This window comes from Falco biarmicus, chromosome 13 (genome assembly GCF_023638135.1).
Source record: "Falco biarmicus isolate bFalBia1 chromosome 13, bFalBia1.pri, whole genome shotgun sequence".
Lineage (NCBI taxonomy): Eukaryota > Metazoa > Chordata > Aves > Falconiformes > Falconidae > Falco > Falco biarmicus.
In genome coordinates this window covers 13,102,341-13,122,995 of record NC_079300.1, presented here as the reverse complement: position 1 = coordinate 13,122,995, position 20,655 = coordinate 13,102,341, and the positions used below count along the sequence as shown (strand labels likewise).

The following is a 20,655-nucleotide window of genomic DNA, read 5'->3' as shown; positions in this document are numbered from 1 at the left end:
CGACAACCAGCATAGCCAAGTGCTGGGTCCTTGTTCTGGCCTTTCTTCACAGCCTGGGTGGCAAAAAGGAAGATAGTTTGTCCAAAAACAATGGGGAAAACCAAACAGTACAGAGTCAACTTCAACCATAGCAGAGTCTGAGTCTTATAAAGGAGCTTCTGGAGCAAGCATATTGACATGAAAGTAAAAAAAAAACCCTTGAAATAAAATATTTCAAATGAAGGCTTCAACAAAATTTCCTTGCTTCATATCATCCTGGTGACAATACCTTTTCTGCAGAAAGAAGCAAAGTGGCCTCTCTTTGGTAAGCTCAAGGCTCAGAAATCAAAGCTGCCCAGCAGGGAAGTGGGAAAAGCCACAGATCTGTTTCAATTTGAAGACTTTTAAGTGGTCTTAAAGAAGCAGACCAAAAAGTAGTGTTTCTAAAATAGAAAGGACCAAAATCCAAGGCTCAGATGTCCTCCAGGCTTGAGGTTTGATCACATTCAAAGAATATTTGGATTCAATCCCAATGCAGTGAACACTGAGAGGTGCCATGCCCATTCCTGTTTTTCAGGGCTGGTGAAGATTTCAGGCAGGCTTCCTTCTTGCAGGGCATGCATGCTGTGGGCAGCAGAAAGGCAGACTTTCTTGCTGTGCCATTGCCAATGTGCTTTTTTGTTGCCCAGGAGAAAACCTCTCCTTAGAGAGGAAGGCAGAATAATAGCCAAGGCCACAGGTCACTGCAGAGACTGCCTGGTAGTCGAAACTGTAAGTTCAGGCTTTGTTAGAGGGAATGTCGGGTTAGGACCTGGCACCAGACACATGGTTTGTCTCTTCCCTGCTCTTCCTGGTCCATTTCACAAATGTTGGTGGATTCTTCTGCCAGACTATGACTTCAAGTCTTCGAGAAAAGGAGCCTGACTCTAACCATTCATTCAAAACCTCCTGCCCTGCCCCCTACCAAAAGCTGTGTGTTGATACGGAAATTTGAAACATGGAGAAATGGTTTTAAAATTCACATCTAGTCCCTAAGTTTTTCATGCGATCAAACAAAATCTCACATACAAATATTTCCACAAATTCTTGCCTTTCCTATCCAATGTTATGGTGAAGCTGGAGAAAGCAGAATTTGTATCTGAAAGATTTTGTGTATCTGGATCATGAACAATTTGGAATGAGAACTCTGATTTATAAATTGACAAAGCCAGAGAGGACAGCCATGGTCAGCTAGGTTTGACTTCTGAAAGGATGCCAGCCACAAGGCTGCTCTGAATGAATACCCTTCATGAACTGGAGTGTAACTGATGGAAAAAGCATCCAATCTCTGCTGCCAATGACAGAATAAATCACAGCCCTGACTTTTGCTGCAAGAACGGTTTCCGCTGTTAAAAGTTGTAGACTTATATATGGTATGAACTCATCCAACTTCTGGCTACCAGTTCTTATTATACTATTGCCCAAAGGAGCTTCTGTTTCTGAATTTCTCTTCCTTATATAGCATACTTGAAAACCAGACTTGAGCTTTTCTTGACTTGCTGTTCGGTAAGCTAAGGAGATGGGTTCCACTATAAGGCATGTTTTCCAATCCTTCAGTCATTCTTGTGGCTCTTCTCTGGAAGATCTCCAGTTTTTCAACATCCTTCTTTAATTGTGGGTACCACAGCTGGATGGAGTGTTCCCAAAGCAGTTGCACGAATGCCAAACACAGCAGTAAAGTGATCCCTGGGTATATAAGCAGGGAATATCAAGTAGGCGTTAGAAAGGATCCAAGGATTGGTTTAGACCCTTTGGCCTCAGCACTGGAGTGAGAGATGACATTCAGCCAATTATCCATTCAAACCCTCAATCCTTTTCCAGATTCTTGTTTCCCAACACAGTCTATTCCATCTGGTACATAAATCTCAGAGTTTTAATTTCCTTTACCTGTACAAACTATGCTAAACCAGCCTTTCTGTCATCTGCTAACATTAGTGTTAGTGTGGAGTGAACCTCTCCTTCAGCCGCTGCCACACCAACTCAAAGTAACAACTGGATACAAGTAGGAACACTGATATTTGATGTGTTTACATTTCCAATCTATTTACAAATCCTACCTTGAGATCTGTAACTGAAACAGTTGGAATTTGTGTACCATTTCCTATTTGATCCTTTACTGTTTGAGTTTATGAATGAGTGTGTATGGGAGCAAATTAAAGGCTTATGGGAAGTTCTTACATAGATATTAGTATAATAATCAACCAGATATCTTTATTTTAAATCCAGCTGAGGCTGACAATTTATTTTCCAAAAATCAATACTAGCTGCCTCTACATGTGTTATATTGCTTTAGTATGTCAATCATTGTAAGATTATCCTTGAATTTCCTTGAGTTAATTAATATTAATGTTAAATACTAACGATCATAGCAATATCTTTAAAATATTGATCTAAAATAAGGTTTATTTTGTCTCTAGAACTTCCCCAGTGTTGTATGGCTTATTAGAAATCAAAATAAAAGACCTAGGGAGCTCTTCAGCTTTGTTACTCTAGGATTTGGAATTAGAAAAACCCGGTGATTTCATACATAACTTTAGAATCTGATTGTTAGTATACTCCCGAGTTCCAATGAAGTGAAATTGTTCAAAGAAAACATTAATCCTCTGTTTATTCACAAGATACAAAGAAGTGTCTTTTGGGCCAGTATTGCCATTTCTCTCTCAGCCAGTCAACCAACTGAACTATGGATTATTTAGTTTAAACTCTGATTTTCTGTGTGACAGTGCCCTACTCAGACCTTCCGTGGAGCATCAGGATTAAGCTCCCATTGGACATTTGTGGGCAAAGGAGCAGAGGTAGTTTTCATGCTTATGAAAGCAAGGAATCCAAGCATCCTGAAAAGATCTGGCACACAGCATTTTTTCAGGGCACAATCCTACTGTGAATGTTCCCATATTTCCTTGCTGTCTAGCAAGGTGTAGGTTACCTTCTGCCTCACTGATGGCAGACTCACTCCACACTGGTTTGACTTCTGCCTCCCTGAAAGTGTGGACATCAGATTACCAGCAGCTCACTGCCAAGGGAGATGCTGTTTCAGAACTGTTAAGTTTGCGATTTTACTGAAGGTCATTTTCTCCCCATCTGCCGGTGAGCACGGCCCGACTGGCTGGTGCATTAGAATAAACAGATGCTATCAGCACCAACAACAAATTATCTTCTGAGGCTTTGTAATTTCTAGGGAGTAGCAGGTTGTGGCAAGTCAATTTACATTTAGGATGGAAAGGGAGTGAAACAGAGGTTATATCAGCATTAACAAATTATTCAGCACAAGGGAAAAGGAACAGTAAATCGAAGCTGGACGCTACATTGTGAAAGAAGCCATTATCTGTGCACCCGTATCAAAACAGACATGAACATACGGAGGTTTCACATACGAAAAGAATTTGTGTTTTATGATTAAGTGGTAAAAACTCAGAGAGAGCATGTGCATATGCATGTAAATGCTCCAGGAGAAGCAACTTTTCACGTGAAACACTTCCTTGCATCAGGACCTGTGGGTGTGCTGCAGTCATCAGCTGGAGGGGAGACCCACTGTTTTCTTGCCGTAACCAGAGTGGTGGCATAACTGAATTTAGAAATCCTTTCACTGCTTCTCTGCAAGAGTGGAGTGCACACTTATCATGCACAAATAGTTTAGCCTATAGTATTATGCATATGTACCTGTACATAAGCTGGCAGAACCGGCCAAAAGCCATGCAAGAAGTTTACAACAAAATGAAGAATGAAGCCCCGTGTTCCTAAATCCCATCTTGGGGTGCCAGCAAACAGGACTTGCTCTGCTTTCTTGACCCAGGCTGCACTTCTGCTACATTCAGAGACAGCTCACATGCTTCTTTGTGCATGGAATGGCAAAATAAACCTATATTTCTGAAGTTTATGCAGTATATCCAGGCAAGGTACCCATTAAAGGCAAGTTCTACACCTCTGCTTTTAGCCATTGTATCTCTCTACCCATTCCACATCGGTACGCAGAGTCTGCACCACTTTTTCATACTTTTCCCTAGTGTTTTAAGAAGAATTCATATTTCTGATTGGGACTGGGGAGCAATAAAAATATGTGCTGCAATCTTATTTGCAGAAGATGCCAGACACACATTTCAGAACCAGACTGGCTTTATCACACAGTGAAATACGCTATTTCAGCACTCCTGTGTCACTATGGAAAGACAAGGCTTCCACACATCTCCATTGCAGGTGGCTGTTCCTGCCTCTGGACCCAATGCGCCCTGGGATCTACCTCCCTTCACATACGGACTGGCAAAAATGTTTATCCCAGCACCCTGGGGCTTTAGCCATGTTATTTTCTACCACTGCCAAGAAAGTATCTGCAGATATTGATAAATTCTGATGTTTCACTCACATCAGTCCAGAGCTGCCTACACAATCTGGCAATAGTTTTCATTTCCCCAGCCCAAAAAGGAAACTAGTCTTACCAGTCCTGAAAGACTTCAGTACAAATGTGAGTGGGTAAGCCACGCATGTAACTCAAAGATGTAGAAATTTCTGTAATTTTTCTTTAACGTCACATACCTATTTTTATTTCAGAGGTATACACAAGAGTTAGTCATCAGTGACTTTTGCAGGCTACATTAGAGACAAAAATTTCCAAAAAAGCAGCCATTTGCACGATATTTCAGATATTATTCTGTGTTCCCTGTCAATTCTTCTCTTGTTTTTGACATGACTTTTGATCACTGTCACATGACTGGAAAAGTTCACAAGGAATCTGTCTCAATTGGTCTCTCTATCACAAAACACAAGAAATTTTACATGAGGCTGTTCAGCAACTCAGATTCAAGACCAAACCACCAGCCTTTAGCTACCTATGGGTTTCCATCTGCTGTCCTGATTCACCATTTCCCTTACCTGCCAGAATGCACTGAAAATTCCACTGCAATTCTTTGTCCGGTGTGCAGCGAAGGTCTCACAGGGGGTATCTGTAGACCAAGGGCATCAATGGCACAGACCGATCGATCATTCCTTCAAACGATCGGAGAGATTTCTCATGCCTTCTCCTTTCCCCTACTAAATGACCAATTTAGAACAAAAAAATAATTTCAGTAAGATGACTCAAAACTAAGAGTTGTCAACCATTTCAAGTCAGTAGCCTTTCAAATTCTAGGGGAGCTATTCACATGCAGCTGAAAGCGATTGGTACGGACCTGGATTACTCTGAAGAGTCTATTTGACATCTCCTTTTCAGACTGCTGGGTGAACTGCAGCACAAGCAAAATCAGGTTGGTGATTCTATGATTTAAGAGCGTTCAACATTGGAAGTCAAAAAATCTAGTCTCCTTTCTCATCTACATGCCTTTGGACTGCCAGCAAACCTGGGGTGCAGCATCTCATCTTTCTAGCATAACATTTATAATATTCTGCTGTTCCTCTCACAAACACTGCCGAAGTTCCTTGTTTTTCAATTCAGTTCAAAACAGGGGCAGTACTTTTTGTTTCTCTGTCCTAATATCTGTTTATATTTTAGGGAAATCCAGGTGAAATGGCCTGTAATTATCTTTCAAGGGGCAGATTATAGATTTTACTATAGGCAAATCACTACATCTCTCAACATTTTAAATGATGCTGAAAAAAAATCTCACCAGAGGAAGAAGTCCAAATATTCTCCCAAGAAAACTGGGCTAGCACACTTAAAGCACAAAAGTTTCCATAGCCAAAAACATTCACATCTGGATGCTTTTAACGTTGTCAGCATGGCCAGACACCCACTTGTATCTGGGTGTTGTGCAATTCCAGCATGAAACTCAAACTCACACCATGAATCCAGAAGAAGCAGCCTAACACTCTGCCATCACACCCTTTCTTGTAAATCTTTGGTCCTAGAGAACTTCTTCCAGTTCTAGGGTTTGGAATAACTTGTTTGCAGATGAAAGCTGTCTTCTCCAAACCAAGTCCTGTATCCTGGCTGAGTTAGCTGGAGTTAAATCAGCATAAAACTAAAATAGCACAATGGAAAGTCAGGCCTACTGTTAAATCATGCTTCTATTTTTATCTGGCAAAGCACTTAAACATGTGCTTGAGATCCACAGAACTTAAGCATATGCTTAAAGTTAGTCCTGTGTTTACATGTATTGTTAAGTCAGGTCTTATAAACCAATTGATTTTGTGAATCTGGCAAAATATTGTGATTTTTAAGAGAAAACACACGGTGCTGATCTCCACATCCAAAAAGTGATCCATAGGCTCAGGATGCAGAACCTTGCACATCAAGCAGGAAAAGCTGAGTACTTGCAGTGGGGTTAAAAGCTCACACACACCTAGAAAAAGAAAAAGGAATATTTGAAAAAGAACTGTGAGATGGCACAAAGCAGGAAACAAAATTCAGAGTTAAGCAGGTTCAACCTTAGTAGAAAAGGTATACAAAAATGGTGGTGCAGGTAAAGCCAAGCAGTTCACCTGCAACACTGTCCAAAACCAGATACTTAACAGGCACACTATGGAGGCCATGCACAGAATGGTCACAGTCCTCCAGTTTCTGGCCATCAGCAATTTAGGGACTTGAAGACCTCCAAGTCCACACAAGCCACTGTGTTAAGTAGCCTCCGATGAATGGATCCTACAGGATTTTGGCTGATCCAATCTTAAATTTATTTCATTTTGCCATTTCAGTATCCATCACCACTTCCACAATATAATAATGAAAAAGTACTCCTTTTATTCTATGCTACTATCCTTTTTTAGCTTCTTTAGCACCCCTAGTCCTTGTGTTACAAGGAGGAGGGAATGATCAGTTTCTACTCACCTCTTCCATATCACTCATGATTTTATAAGCCTCTGTCAAATGCTTCTCCAGTTTTCAAGGCTGAGGAGCCCTACTTTATTTAGACTTCTCCATTAAAAAAAAGACCCCTAGCTACTCTTACTGCTCTTTTCTAGGTCTTTTATACTTCTAATATATCTTTTTTGAAAACCAATAAGCAGATTTGCACACAGCAGCCAAGATGCAGGAATGCTACAGGAAGTTCAACATCTCCGCCTCTCCTCGATATAGTGCAGTGGCATAAGCTGTTGGTTTTATCAGTTATTCCAAATAACTCCAGAAATTTGTCTTTGCCATTTATAGGATTTCCAGTACTGGTCTTAGATTTCTGGAAAATCAGCAACAATTACTTTATAAATCCTTTTCCTGAATAAAGAAACCACAGAAAACACAGCTACCTAGAGCCATGAATAGATGAATAGTCAAGATTATTTCCCCCTGTATTATTTATGTATATTGACATTGACTTTTTTCTGCCACTGTACTGCGCAGTCTCTCAAGATTCTTCTGCAAAGGACCAAAAGACTTTTGTTATCACTGTCACAGTGATTTTTTGGCAAGAACACACTCCCTCCCTTCCTTTTTATTTTTTTTAGGTAGCACTGTTGAAGAGCAGAGCTCCCCCTGCCCCAGAAACCCTTCAAGGACTGCGCCCCTAAAGGATTACTATAAGGAACATGAAAAATTTCTATTGTGGAAATTGGCTAATTATAATTATCCTTTTCTTCATACCTTGGTAAGACCTTTTCAAACCCCATTCAAAACCCCAAGTACACTATACTAAGTGTCACATGCTTCTCCAGATGCTTATTCATTCCTTCAAAGAACTCTAGGATTTGTGATGCATGTCTTTAATTTACAAAAGCTGTGTTAACACATCCACAATATATCGTATTTATGTATGCTGCCACTAAACCTGTTGTAATTTCCTCTCGAATTTTCCTGGTACAGAAGCCAGATTTGAGTAGTCTGTAGTATTTTTTAATCCCTGCTGGAACCCTTTTTAAGACTGTGTCACATTACTTAACTCTTTTGGGATCAAGGCTGACTGAAACAAGTTTCATGCCAAAGTAATTTAGTACATTTGAGTGAGTATCACTTGTCCTGGTGATTTGTTATTGTTCATTTCATTGATCTGTTTTAAAAGCTCTTCTATTAACAATTCAATTAGGGGGGCATTCCTTGGGCTCAAACCTTGGAGGACTTCCTATGTGGTATGCAGCCGGTGACTTTTGCTGTTTGCCATAAAGTGGTCTTACTGACCTTGATCGCTTCTTTCACACCTTGGTCATTTGCTGAACCCTTTTTTTTTCTTTTTTTTTTTTTATTTTATTTTTGCAGGCTGCCAGCTCCTGTTGTATTTGGAAGAGCTTTTGTTATTAGTTTTCATACCTTTTGTGAGTCACTCCTCACACTATTTCAGTGTGTGTTGTCATAGTTCTACATTTAACTTGTAAGAAATTATATTCCTCTCCATTTGCTTTGTTTAGGCATGATTTCCACTTTTTAAAGGACACCTTTATATTTCTAATAGTCACCCTTACACCACTGTTTAACTGTAGTAACTTCCTTTTGCGTTAGGTTTATTTCGGGAACTGGTGAGACATGTTTTCTCCAATTTGCATTCTTACAAGGGATGCTACTTACACTCTCAGCTCATTTACCTGGTCCTTTAATGTTATTTAAACTGCTTTTTAAAGAAGAATATTTTCATGGTCTTTGGGGTTTTCTTAATGTTATTATTTCTACAAAAGTATTGAATTTGACAATGCAATGGTCACTACTGCCAAGCAACTCTTCAGTGCATCAGCTGTAGTTTAAACAAGGTCCTAGTCAATTGCGTCTTTTCCCTTTTATTGGTCTGTTTAAAAATGTTGAATAAAATTTGCTCTTTATAGTCTAACTAGGGCAAGTCTTCTCCAATCTCTTTTCTTGTATACTATCTTTCTGTTGCCTCTGATCTTTCTTAGTGTTTTATTGATATTGTCACTGCCATGGTCAGCTGTTTAAAAGGGTAAGCTTATTATAATGTTTTTCTTGATTTGGCATGGCATCTTTCAATCCATAAAGAGTGGGTGGTAAATGATGATACAGATAACTGATTTATCTTATTGGACTCTGATTTCCAACAGACTGTGAGTCACTCCTCCAACGGCAAAATCTATTCTTGCCATTTCTACATAATAAGTATCCTGATCGTACAGCTTTGCAGTGATTCTCTTCATTCAGTAAGATTTCTGGAGGCCAGTGCATTACTATTCACCCAACCACACTTAATATTTGTAGAAAAGCACAGATACTGTTGGTCTTGGTCTAGCTGCTTATCTGCGCATGCCTTGTTTAACTGCTCAGACCGCACTATTTTATTCACAGCCTGAATGTTATAGGCGGCTGTCCTGTCCTGCAGTGAGGGAACAGAGCTTTTTGTGCTGGGGAACTTGTCATCAGGATGAGTGTGTTCTTCTCCACATCCTCATCTCGAATCATTTTAAAAACAGCCTTGGTAATTGTTTTCATTTCCAGTGCCACTAGTCTGGCTGCCTGCATTTCAGAAGACACCATCCTTCTCACCCATTCTTAGAGTCTTTCCTGTTTCTAAGAAGTCTTCTTCCCACACCACTTCCTCAGACACATATTGCATTTCTGCTTTTCTGGGACAAGTATTTCTTGAATGCTGTAGTGGAGTTCCTGTTCTTTACTATCCTCTCCTATCAAAATATTATGTTTTGCCTCCTGGAGCTCTCTCATATTTTCTTGGTGAACATATGACCGTGACCAACCATGACGCACAAGGATGGTCACACCAGCTCTTTTCCAGTATCCTCTCAAAGGCTGCCCAGACACGACAAGATACAGTCTCCAGTGTTTTAAGTAAACCACCACAAGCTCCTTCCTGGCCTGGTATTCCCAGTTATCAATCCCGTGCAGCGCCACAGCCTGCCTCTTCCTACTCAGCGGGACTGTTGTCCTTTCAACATGTGTTTTGCTTAAGTGGATACACAACATTGCCTTCTGGCAAGAGAGAGAGGTCACGTGGACAGTATCTCTTGCACACATGTTTACTCATTCAGTCTGAAACACAAATTCATTATTTGCCTTATTGTCTCCTAATTCAAGCACCAACAGTAAATCAAGCCAATTCTCCAGACAAAATCTCTTCTACATGTTCATTGTACTTTCAGCATCCAGAAAACAGAAATCTTCTTTTACTGCACATCTAAAACCAGCACAAAAACAGGGGAACATGTTTTCCAGAGGGAAAATTTGGTCCTTATACTTCCTATCACCACAGTCCTTACTCTCCTGTGGTTATGAAAGTTTCCTTCTATTTAGAAGCCAGTCTTTTGGGGAATATGATTGTGGTTTTCACATTTATTTTATTTTTTAAAGACTGACCCTTGGTTTAATTTGCAGAGACCACATGGTATAGAACAGATCAGGGAGTCTGGCACAGAGACAGGAGGTACCTTCACCCCTTGGACAATTACACATGAAATGTAAAACCTAGCAAGTCTTGCATTTAATCCTCTTTGCACCCCTTAGCCCCCTGCCAAAGATCAGAAATTCTTCTCTTAATAAGAATAAAAGATTTCAGAACACATCATCAACTCCTCCCTTTAGCCCTCAATACTGACAGTTTTATCTCTATACACAAAGCTGCTCCCCCTTTCTCCAGCTTGGCAACAAAACCCAAGCTCAATGAATATTTTATATGTGTGTGGTTAATGGAGCATTCTGGCTCCAGTCCATGAGGAACCTTACACAACGGTGTACTAACTGCTTCTCAATGTAACATTTTGAGTCTGTCCAAAAGGGATGTGTGTTTGCCAGTTGAGCCAATACACTATTATTGTCTTGTCAGCCTAGTTCCTGTCTTAGGTTCCAGAGCAGGGTCCCCTGCCACAGCAATTTGCCACCATTGTGCTCCCAAGCAGCAACCTGAGAAGATTAGCCCAGCTCCAAGCTCTATTTTTCCCCCTCTGTATTTTGAGGTCGGTATCTCATGTGGGGCAGGGAGTGCCTGCAGTCTTTCTCCTTCAAAGATATACACAGGGATAAGCAATCGCATCACAGATTAACACAAGCGTAAATACAAAGCAGTTAAAATGAGATTTTTAATTTTGATGGAAACCAGGCTTCCATATTCTTTCATCAGCTCTGAAATTTTGGCCTTAAAAATCCACCTGATTGATTGAAAAAGTGATAGCAGAATGACAATATTTGACAAAGTACTTATCACCTCCTCACTTTAAAAACCTCCTCTGTTCCTCAGGGCCATCACAGGCAGAACACCATCTCTATCAAAATCAGCACACAGTCATCTCAACAGACAGACGAGCACAGATCACTCCCCTTAAAACAGACAGCATAATTCTACCCTGCACATAGAGAACATCTATGATAAATGGTAAAAAGAAGATAGCTGTTGGATTTCTCAGATGAAGCACCCTGTGAGAGTTAGGGGTCCAGATCTGGATGCTCACCTACCTCCCCAAGAGTTTGTGGGGAGCACAGGAGCTTCCAAAGCATGAATCATCCCAAGCTGAGGCAGATGTCTAGAATGGGTAACATGAATGGCATGGGCTGTTTATCACTCCTCACCGACCAAAGAGAGCGCCTAGATGACAATCTTACACTTTATGTCTGAGGTTTAGATAACTAAAATCAGGTGAGATGATTCCAGCCCCAAGGTTTGCAGACTCATTACCAGATGAGCTGCAGACCCTGACAGACTTAGGGCAGAAAATAACAAGATAAAGAAAAGTGCTGATGTGGAAGGAGTGATCTCATTTCTTCCCTGCCTGAAAGCAGAAGCAGTTTATGTTTCAGAAGGCAAAGCTCATCCTTTGCTCTCACGTCATTGTTGAAGCACAGTGGAAGCAAGAGACCACCACTGTTTCACTTCGCCAGCCCCCACGGTGCTCTCTACAACATCTGTATGAGGTAGTCACCATCTACACAAGGCTTGGGTATTACAAGCCAGTAAGCAAGGCCCAGAGGTGCCAGGGAGAGACTGTTGGCCAAAAAATAGATGAGGTGAAGGTTTTCAATAGGACAAACAGTGCCTCCTCACCCAGCAGTGCCTGCATACTCATCTTACCCCAAACAGGCAGCATTGGAAGGGTCAGGAGCTGAAGGATGTGGGGAGGGGGCTGAAAGACACATGGATTAAGGGAAGCTCCATGGAAACTTTGAAGAAATTTCCTACTGCAAGGATTTGGGAGAAAAAGCAATAGTTTCCCCCAAAGCACTAAGAGGATCCACATGTCTCATATCACACTTCAGCAAGGGTAGACACTGCACAAATACAATCAAAAGCCATAAATCTGACTGACCAGAAGCTCAGGCTGCTCTGAATGCAGCTCTGAAGTCAGGTTGTTTCTCTCCCCTAGAAGCACGCACAGCAAATCAGTCATTCTACCAGTAGATAATCCAGTTACCAGCCCTCCTCCTTCTCCCTCCCAGATCCCTCAGCTCCCCTCAATATTTTTGGTCACTCCCACCCCCCGCCCCCACCCTTCAGAACTATCATCAATGGAAAGTTTTGAGAATTAGCCGAAAACAACCAAAGCACCTAATTGACTGAAGAAGGGAAATGGCAACTTCCATCATCTCAAAAAGCTGCACCTTTCTCCTACTCATCTCAAAGCTGAATAAAGGAATTAAAAACATAGCCTGCGGCAGCCAGCAGAGATTTACAAGAATTTACATTAGTTTTCACTCTAAAGGCTGGGCGTGTTCGTGTGAGCCAGAAGGAGCAAACACAGGGAAAGAGAGCAGAAATGTACAGAGTCTTTGCATTTAAAGAGGAGGAAGAGAAAGAAAAAAAGAAAATTTTAAAACAACCAACAACAACAGCCTCTAAACCCTTCCTAATAAAACCGAGATCATCCTGGCAACATGAAATGCTACCCTACTTTGTTTATTTATCGACACAAAGAAAGAAGCAAGTTGGCACCTTGGAGGGTATTAAATGCTGGTTTTTTGCTGACTGAATGACCTCAGCCGAAATATTTTCCATGACAAGAGCCCAGAAGACGCTGGCACAGTGTCAGACAATAAGATTTTCAGAGTGTATTTACATTCTATCCATGGCCCCAGGCTGTTCCAAACCCATAGGCAGGTGCTGCCTTTATCTGTTCTTTGCTCACCTGGCTCCCTAGCAAAATGTTCTGAGGCCTGCAGCTCAGCTGCCTTAACTGTTTGCTGCCTGGTGCTTAGAAAGCTTCAGAGACATCTGGAACCCTGGCAAATGGAGGTGGCGACTCCAGTTGCCCCCGAAAGCTGAGCAGTGAGTGGTGTGTAAGTTTTTCCAACAAGCAGAGGGAAAACGGTGGTGGTGCAATGGTAAAAGGCAACTAAAAACCAGATGAATTCATGCTGAGGCAAAAGATACTTTTTAATAAAGGAAGGGAGAAGGTGGTTCTTTCAGGGATGCACTGCATTCTCCATCACTTGGGATCTTTAAACTAGGTCTGGGTAGCTCTCTAAGAAGAAACACTCAAGATCCTGCAGAAGACCAGAAGAGAGGGTCACAGATCCTGCAGAAGACCAGAAGAGAGGGTCACAGATCCTGCAGAAGACCAGAAGAGAGGGTCGCAGTTACAACTTCTAGCCTTGAAACCTGTGCAAGACAATATGCCACTTTCAAGCCGGGGATGCTCACCAACCCGCTTCCCTACAGCAGTGGACAAAAGGGAGGGAGAGTCAGGCTAAGCCACAAAGAACCACAGGATTGTGTCTTCCAGCTCCATGGTGCAAATTCCCTACATCAACGGCTTCCAGCTACATATTCTGCCATAGACCAGCTCCTGACCTGGTCTCCAGCAAAACTATCTGTTCCATCCCTGTGGTGGAAACAGCCTCCCCTTTGCTCGGTTTAATTTGGCTTCTAGTGCACAACTCCTTTCTCTTGAGTAATAAGCCTCCAGGAGATGCTGCGAGAGGATACGCCCTTAATACCACGCAACCAGGAAGAATGATAATTGCACTTTCAACAGCACTATGTACAAGGCAGCCACCAAAGCAGAGGAAGCATGAATTAAAGCAGGATAAAAAGGAGGGGCTTTACCATCTACCTAATAAGGCATTATTCATGCTTTTGGAAAGCTTCCTTGCAGAGAGATAAAGAGACATAATGGGTAGTCAGAGGTGACTGACTGCATCTGGAAAAGGCAAGGCCGGCCTGCCTCCCATCTCACAGCTCCGTTGTCATGCTGGACTCATTCTACCTTCTCAGCCTTCAGCTCGCCTTCCTCTCTTACCTTCTTGCCATGCATCCTTGTTTAACCCATTTAGCACCCACGTCAGCTCACCCCCCCACCCATGTGCATGGCTCAGGTCTGGCCCACTCACACGTGCCTTTACATGAGTTCTCTCCAGTCCCATTACCTTCACCCAACCAAGGTGATCCCTTTTTTCCTTTCTTCTTCCTTTTTCTGTCATTCTTGTCTTCCCTGCAAAGTTCTTCAACTCTAATTCACTCCAGACCTACTGTGTGCAAAGCATGTCCTCCAGCCCACACCTATCAGCTCGCTAATGCCACTCCACATCAGATAGGATGCAGACTTCTGCTGACTGTGCTTGTAACTGTATTTATGTATTTGTCTGCCCTCACTTTCCACCCAGGAAACAAAAACGTGACCTTACCCTCCCACAGATTCATCATAATAAACTTCCACTCATGAGCCCAAAACAACGCTGTTTTAAGCATCTTCCCAAAAGCTAATTAACCACTGCTCACTTGCATAATCTGTCACTGTCCTTTTTGATCCTGTTGATTAGTTATCATAATTTATAAGTATCTTGCAGCCTTTGCCATTTCTGAAGCTGTTTCTAGGTGTGCTCGATGATGGAGCTGTGCACGACTTGCTGCACTGGGAAGCACACCTCCAGGAAGCCTTTCCTGCTGGGCAGAAAAACAATCAATCTCTACCCACCCAGATGATATTTCATACGGCTTTCAGGTGCATGGGAGACAGACCCCTAGCGGGATTCTCAAAGGATCCTGATAAAGTTAGACAGTTCAGTCCCATCAAAGCCACAGCAGTTTGGGTAGCCAGCCAGCTAAGGCCCTGTGAAAGCTCCGTGTGCATCTTCAGGAGCTAAAATGCTTTTGGAAACTGGACCTAGGTGTTAAATGTTTAACCAGGTCTGTGGCCAGCTCTCTGGTGCCTTATTCCTGGATAAGATTAGATGCACACATGCACTAAGTAAGACCACCACACAAGTAGATGTACGGAGAACACCTTTTCAAAGCTGTCCCTTCCCTGGCTTTGCACTCCCAACATAGCACTGTTACAGACTAGTTTAAAAAAATATAAACAAAACCAAAAAAACACAACAAAACAAACAAACAAACAAACAAAACAAACCAACACTACACTCAATCAATCAATCTGTAGTCCTCCTGGGATAAAATAAATGTGCTACAAAGAGCTCCGATCAGCTGGAACAGTGAGGATACAAATGGAAGAAAACATGAGACTAAGCAGGTACGGCACACAGCATCCATCTGCCACCTCCCACTCCCAGCAGGAGCTCCCAGTAAAGCCTGCACACAACATTGCTGCTACTGCCCAGCCAAGGACGTCTTTTAAACATTGCCTCTCTAATAATCCTGTAAGGATTTTTTCAACTCTGTCCTGTATAGCATTCTAATTACTCGCACTGTTTCAGTAGCTCAATCACTTACAGAATGTATTTTCATCCCACTAATTGTGGGTTTCCCAGAAGACTCAGTGCAGTATTTCATCTCCTCAGTGCTATTAAATGCCTTAGGAAAGCATCCAGCCTCCCAGAAGTTAATTTTTTTGTGTGCATATGGTTCTGGGGAGGAAGAAGGCAAATCAGGGGAAGAAAGATTTTTAGGCTGTAAAGAAAAAAAGACATTCTGGTTGTCAGCTTTCAGGGCAAAAAAAAAAAAAAAAAAAAAGACAATATTTCAGATAATGTAACAGCCTCGTCTAAGTCAGCAGCAGGTCTGGAACCTGCTATTTCTAATGCTAATAGCACGCAGCTCTACCCCTGCACTGGGAAAAGTAATTTCATTAGTTAGTAGCTAAAGGTTATATCTATATCACTAATGGCATCCACCCAGGGAAGCAATTCCCAGCCTCCCAGGACAGGTAGTGCCGGACATCTCACGCTGAACCGCCCAGGGCTAGCCTGGCTGTAGAGCAGACTGGCCATGCCCATAGCGCCTGGCACTTGGCCTTGTGGCCATAGGACATAATAGCTGCTTCTGTGTACGCTTGAAGTCAACATGCCTAAAATACTTTGAGAGTTGTGTGGCAGCCCACGAAGGCAATGTTTGTACAGCCTGACACTGAAGGGCTGTGTTGCATGCTCTGCAGAAGGGGGGGGTGGTGGCAGGGCCACCAGGTCTGAGGTGGCATGGAAGGACTGTGAGGGGTAGCGGGAAGCCAAACCAGGCCCACTGCTGTGCCGCCTTCTGGGAGCAGTCATGCCGGTCTTCTCTTGGTGGGATCCAGCAGGTTCACCCCAACAGCAGAAATGAAAATGGGCTGGGAGGCTGAGGTGCCTGGCAGTGCGTGCGGTCGCCCCTCTGAGCCAGCAAACTATCAGAGAGCCAGAGACCCATAGCCTCCAAATGCATTAACTAGAGCCATGTATTTTGAAGGAAGGAAAGAATGGACATTTCCAAGTGTATCTGTAGAGCATATCTGAAAAGCAGTAATTGTATGCTACTGCATTCCCTGGAGTGGTGGTAACATCATCCCTTCCCTCCATGCCAAGGAAATTTAGACAGAGCCCAGGGAAAAAACTGCAGTTCTAGTGGAAAAAAGGCCGAGACTTGCCAAGTCCCTGCAGCTCACAGCAGTGGGAGGGGGATGGAGATATAGCAGGTGGGGTATCTCTAGCCCAAAGCAGAGCCCTGTTTTCCAGCCCCTTCCTATTGGGTACAAAGTGCTTTAAAGCGAAGCCTTGTTTTCCATGATCCTGTAATGGTGGAAAAGGCTCGCAGGTGCTGTGCCACAGATGAAGATGCTTGTGCATTAACCGAGTAGATGTAACCCCCTGTACACACACTCTTAGTTACATGAAAGGCAGATTTGGCACCTTGGTTTATAACAGGGGCTGTGAGCTGATCAACAATAAATTATTGGATTGCCGTACCTCAACTGTGACCTTGAGACTTCAGGAAGAGACTTCCTAATTATGGTCTCTGGACTGTTGTGGTATGCAGATCCCAGGAGGCAAGTCTGGTTTACTCTGGATCTCAGTGAACAAGAATCTGTGTCACAAAAGCCATTATCACAGTTGGCATTAAACAGCAAGCATCTTGCTAATTATACCTGCAAAAATACCCAGTTGAAATGGCCTGGGCAAACCAGAAGACCCCTACCTGTGCGAGAAATGCCCATGGTGATGTGAATTGGCTGCTCACATCATGGAAACATGTAACAACTCTGCCAGTGCTGAAGAGACTTCCTTCAGCGGCTCCTTTTGTAGCTCTCTATAAACATTATTTTATGACAATTAAAGGAGAGGGATCTTAGCACTTGTCGGGAATTAAATGGAATGGAGCTCCACTAACTAAAAATAAAAATAAGGACAAGACAATCCATTGGAAACTCCTTTGGGCTTCAGTTGTGTTTCCACTCAAGAAGATGATATGGATTGCAAGGACAGGAGCACAACCAATTACCTGAAACAGTGGCCTGTGGGTCCTGTCCCGACAGCAGTTTTATCCTGAGATAATTCACTTGCACTACCCACAACCCTGCACCCCGGCACTCTTACCTGGCATATTTGATTAGGGTGGATGAAGAAATATTCCAAAAATTGAACTTTTACATCCCCCGCAGGGGTACAAAGCACAGAGCAAATGCCATGACTCAGATACTGCCTGGAACATATAATAAGGATATTAAACTAGATCATCATTTTATAGGTTACTTTATTTTTAATTGGGAAGAAGAAGAAAAAAAAAAAAAAAAGAAAACACAGAAGCCAACCAACCTACATATTTGGCCTTCAGATGAATTTTTGGTTTTACGTGACAGCTTTTTCCCCTACTTAAAAATTTGCATAAATACTGTCAAGACAGGACACGCATGGTAAAGAATATGCAAAAGCCAGAGCTAAGCCCAGCTGCCTGCCTCTCCCACTGCGCTCTGCCAGGACAGTGCAGATCAGCCGGGACTGGTACTGGGAGCAGTCCCCCCTCTGCAAGTCACTAGGTCAGGGACTTGGGCCTGCCAGCACATAGTCTTCCCTTTAGTGAGCCTTTCTTCACAGATCCCAAATGGAGAGCCTGGTTTTAGTTCACTCAGCCCCTTTCCTGCACAGTCCCTGTGATGTTGGAGCAGGGAGGTTGCTTCTTTTCCTGTGGAAATGGAGAAGAACCAGCTTCAATGTGACCTCCCCACCAGGAAGCTGCTGCTGTCCCCCGTCAGGAGGGGAGAGCAGGAACAGTGCAGCAGGGAAGGACGAGGACGCTGGAAGGAGGGTGTCAACGTAAGGTTGTGTTTACCTGTACAAGGGCACCCTGCGTGATTTCATGCAGATTTAATTCAGCTGGTGCAAACTCCCATGCAGACACTTACTTGGGGTTCAGGGAGGTTTCTCTCTGCTAACCGGATTAGGAAAGATTTAAGCTAAACCGAAAGAGAAGAATGCACACAAGCACTTTCACAGCTTAGAAAATAAACAAATACAGAGCAAATCTGCCTTTAGACATGGCCAAAGCAACCAGAGCTCCCTTCCCAGCAACCATCCTTACAAGGAATATTTTATCTAATGCCATCCTCTTTGCTGCTTTTCCTGCCACAACCCTACATTACCACCCACTCGGTACAGAAAATTGCTGCACTTTACACCTACATACTGCTAAATAACTTACATCACTCCAGAATTTGGCCCAAGTAGCCACACTGGCATGTGAAGAAGTGTACAAAACAGCTAAGCGAATGTTCTTTGTCCCTCTAAGATGGCAGTGGGCAGCAGAGCGTGCCTGTGCTGTGACAGCCTGGCAATGTGCTGCAGTAGGAAGAGCCAAAGGCAAAGCAGAGGGAGGCTCCAGCCGCTACACGGCATTCAGCACAAGGAGGCTATTGCTCAAACCAGGTCCCATCAAGGCTTCCAAAATCCATACCGGTGGGTAGATACCCCCCATTTAAACAGTCCCTTCCCAGTGAGGACACTTGCACAAGTTAATGAAAGGGCATTTGCTGCCTGCCCGAGCAATACTGCTGCCATCTGTACTGAAGCTCTGCAGCGGTTCAGCTGGAGGTGCAACGCAACCAGCCAGTGAAAGCAAAGTTTACTGCATCCTCCCGAAAGGGCAGGGTGGATCTCCATCTGCAGGGTGTGGTTGCCTTGAGATGGAATTTGGTTGGGACTCAGGAGTAATAGCAGGAGTCCCGTGATGTTACTCTGGAGAGGTGAGGATGTTGGTTTTACATTTTTTCCAAAAGGTTAGGAGTTGTGGTGAGCCTAATCATTCTGGCATGTCAACCTGTGCTATCTAGGGGGAAGAGCACCACCTTCTGAATTACCAAGTCAAATTGACTGTAGCAATCAACTTTTCCTTCCAAGTCCCCATCCAAAAACAAACAGGCCCAACCCTACTTAACTTATGAGATCATAGCCCAAGGCATTGTAGCTCTCTGGGACATCACTGCCTCACCCATCATCTACAAACATCAGTTGTGCAGGGATGGTACAGATCTCTCCCAGATTTTACATACACAAAGATCTCTGACCAATGACATAAGCCCACTAGAAAGTGCCTGCAGCACCTCTCCGAGGTGGTAGGTAACCAGCAGAGCCATGGAAATAAGGACAGAGCAGTGGAATCATCAGGAACATGTACTGCACAGAGCCCTAACCTCTCCTGGCTGGCTCCCAGTGAAAACTCCTTGCCCAAGCTGGTGCTTGTCATTCAAAGGCTGCCTTTTGTGAACCCTTGGCTGCACCAAGGCTTTGCTGCTGCTCAGCTCCACTCAGAGTAGCATATTCATCTTCCCATCATCACTTCAGAACCTATTTGCATTGTTAAATCACTAAGAGAGATTGGTTTACCCTTGATATCTTAAAATCAAAGCTGCCTGAGTGAGAGTGCTTTCTTTTGTTAAAGCACGTTACTACCCTTGATGGGTTTCTCAAATGTATAATCCATACCTTACACTTCAGAAGTCATAAAGTCTTATTGTCCTACAGTTCAGGCCTGACCCAACACCTCCTGAAGCAAAAGCAAAAAGTTCTCATTGACTGTTTCTTGGATCTGGCCTTTTCATAGCATTGGTTCTCTGACCTCAATGCAGAAACCTTCATCACTGCCTAAAGAAGTAACTTTATTCATCCATACCTTACATGTGGCAAAACAGAGGTATGATGAGCCGCAGAGGTCCATGACAGGTCAGGCTGTGACTCTGAGCGGAGATCAGAAGGTCTGAACTCTGGACCCAAGATAGCTCTTTAACCACTACCTACCACTTTCCATTAGCAACACAAAGAACCACGAAACACAGGAAAAAAAAGGAGAATAATAGCTATTAAATCTCTCCTAGCTGGCACAAAAGTGCTGCTTGAAGTGTGTAACTGGAACCTCTGATGACCATTTCACAAGTCTCTTGGGTGTTCTGCTTGACAGCTTTGTACCTGGGAATTGGCTCCATTCAATAGTTTCACAAACAAAATCAATTTAAGTAGTTGAGAATACATATACTACTTGAGCAGGCAACAAAGCTGGGAAGAGCTAACACTATATAGAGCAGACGATCAGAAGTCAAAATTATCTTGATAATCTGGGAAAACTGGGGCAGGAGGGATGGTAATTCAGTGAAAATCAGTGCAAGACACTATGTTTGTAGAGGCATCCTTCCTCCCAGCTC

General features: G+C 43.1%; 1 long non-coding RNA gene across 1 annotated transcript; it reads right to left on the bottom strand.

Annotated features, from left to right (window-relative positions):
- Positions 1–4,641: 4,641 nt before the first annotated feature.
- LOC130158446 (uncharacterized) lies at positions 4,642–20,167 on the bottom strand. The gene is made up of 3 exons (XR_008825295.1): positions 18,294–20,167; positions 16,934–18,146; positions 4,642–5,043 (listed from the first exon to the last, which is right to left on the bottom strand). It is a non-coding gene; the product is annotated as an uncharacterized LOC130158446 (long non-coding RNA).
- Positions 20,168–20,655: the final 488 nt, after the last annotated feature.